This window comes from Vespula pensylvanica, chromosome 2 (assembly GCF_014466175.1).
Source record: "Vespula pensylvanica isolate Volc-1 chromosome 2, ASM1446617v1, whole genome shotgun sequence".
NCBI lineage: Eukaryota > Metazoa > Arthropoda > Insecta > Hymenoptera > Vespidae > Vespula > Vespula pensylvanica.
Window position 1 is genome coordinate 9,851,845 of NC_057686.1, and position 2,708 is coordinate 9,854,552.

The 2,708-nt window shown below is 29.4% G+C and overlaps 1 long non-coding RNA gene across 1 annotated transcript; it reads left to right on the top strand.

Annotated features, from left to right (window-relative positions):
- The first annotated feature begins 206 nt into the window (after nucleotides 1-206).
- On the top strand, nucleotides 207-1,504 carry LOC122638108. The gene is made up of 4 exons (XR_006329350.1): nucleotides 207-298; nucleotides 385-605; nucleotides 714-833; nucleotides 985-1,504. It is a non-coding gene; the product is annotated as an uncharacterized LOC122638108 (long non-coding RNA).
- Nucleotides 1,505-2,708: the final 1,204 nt, after the last annotated feature.

The following is a 2,708-nucleotide window of genomic DNA, read 5'->3' on the forward strand; positions in this document are numbered from 1 at the left end:
AATATGCTATAACAATTGCAGATAGATATCCATCGCCATTCATATCTATTCAGATCTATTCAATTGGTTCTAGGAGGAAAATATCTTCTTCGACCTACAAAAATCTACCACTAAATTTTAAAGGTTCCAATGAATATTTCCAAAACAACAATCACGATACCATTTGGCTTATTTGAGTATGTCATAATACCATTCAGCCAAAAACATGCGAAACAAACCAATTAAAGATATACTGTTTCTGTTTTCACAAAGTTTAACTTCCTATTTTGCCATAAAAATGAGATCTTCATTACTTCAAGTAACCTCAATAAACATTAATAATACAAGATATTCTTCCAAAAACTTTAAAACAATAGGTTGAAAATCAATTTTTAAAAATTTCAGTTCAAACAAAATGAAATGGAATTCTTCGAATACCACATCACCAAGCGTTACAAATCATCAGAAAATCGAATTAAAGCTATCAATGCTTACACTATCAAGGATCTACGCTGTTTTCTAGAAATAGTAACCTACATATTATCGAGCATATATTCTAACACCAAATCCAAGCTTCATACAACGAATAACTAAAATACGACAAAACACCAATTGAGTGGACTCGAGTATCAATCGAATCTTTTTAGAACTTAAGAAGATCAGCGTCTTCAATGCAATAATAATACCATGCATCTCGCTAATTGCCACATTTCTATTCTTAATCGATATTTCAGATTGGAGATACTATGGATCAGAAAAGAAATAAAAAATGGAAATCGCTAGCTTTTTTCACGAAAATGAAGCAAAACAAAAAATAACTATAGCACGTATATCATGAACTGCTTATCATCTTTGTAAGTATCACCTGCTAGAAAACCGAAATTTCATCAATCTGAAACTTTTATATTGACCATAAACCGCTAATTTACACACTTAACCAACGAACTGATAAGATATGACCCAGACAACTGCAACAACTCGACTACATTTTCTAATTTTTTATAGAAATATTCATATGAAAGAAGAAAAAAATTTAATCGCAGACATCCTTTTACACATAAACATAATAAATATGTCGATGATCTTCAATCATGAAGAAATTCAGCATCAACTATGAGATGATAAATTTAACTGGATCTTTCATGAAAATCATTTTTTCGACTTCAAAAAACAAAAAATCAAGAACAATGTTAAAATCTATCATAACATACAAGAGAGATATCATAAAGCCATACATTCCGAAAATAGTGAAACCTTTCCAATGTCCTTTACAGGCTAAAATATCCAAGTAGCTACATCACAAGCTTCCTAACTACAAGAACGATATATCTAGTCCAAAATAAAAAAGGATGCTCTAAAATAAAATCGTGAATAAATAGTATGTAAATGAGCTAAAATTCATCGTCACAACCAACTTCTACCATACAAAATTAAAGCTCCAGATAAAGAATTCAATCAAATTTATCTCAACCTTATGTAATTCCCAAAGGTAAATAATTTCAATATACTGTCAAATACTATTTAACAATGATTGATCAATTTTCCTGATTCCCAATGGGACTTAAGAAACAACTGCAGAAACCACTTTAATTAGTACTTTTCAAGAACTGTAATCTGTTTATTCTGGATGTTGTTATTAATTACCACCGACCAAGGATCACAATTCGAGAACACACTGTTTAATACCCTCACAAACACGATCAGTGCAAAAAGAATCCATACATAAGTTGAGAAATTATTTTGAATTATTTTATTTAAATTTGTCTTTAGCTTTCCATTCAGATTTCATTCTTACTGTGTTCAGATTTCTTGCAATATTATTTATCCTGTTAATTCGAGACAATCTTTCGGATTTAAGAAGTGAACTGCTTTTGTAATACCCGTTTTTTCCACATTTGTAACATTGCGAGGTTATATTCCGTGTTTGTCGAATATGATTAACATTATTTTTATATTTATTAGAAAAATCACCCTTTTGTGTTGCAGTTGTTCTAATAAGTTTCTCTTTTTCGTTTACGTTGCTTATTGTCATGTATCTTTATACGAGTATTTTCAGTTCGTTGCTTGATCCAATTTCAAAATTTATTTCTTTAGACTTCTCTCTCTGAGGCTTGTTTTTTAATTGTTGAATTATACGTTTAATTGTTGAATTAGCAAAGGAAAAGTGATTCCATCTTGGGAACGTATAGTTTTTAATAAATCAAAACGTTGTACGACAGCAGTTTCGTTTTGTTTTGTTTTTTACTTTAACGAATTAAATTTCATTTATAAATTTGACAGTTTGAGTTACTTCGTTTATAAACGTTTTTCCAGTTGTTTTAATTCTTCAAATGTTTGTATATCTCATATCTCAAAATCTTAAAACATGGCTTTGCCTTTTTATTTAGGATATAGAATTATCTGTATTATTCGTCTGATTTTTCGTTTGCGGGATTAATGTTTAGAATGGCGTATGTACATATATTTAAAAACTCTTGAAATTTATGTAGGTGGGTTTAGGTCAAAGTATTTGAAAAACAACGAATTCTTTTATTAAAATAAAAATATACATAGGTTTTCTACTGTCTATCGAGATATATAAACTTTCTTTCGTCTGTACGTTCGTTCGACACTAGATGTTCGATAAAACTCAACTAGTCTGCTCTTGATTATCGTTTCTTTTTTTCATTCATTCATTATCTCTTTCTTTCATCTATGTATATCTTTTACAACGAGAAATCTTTTTAATT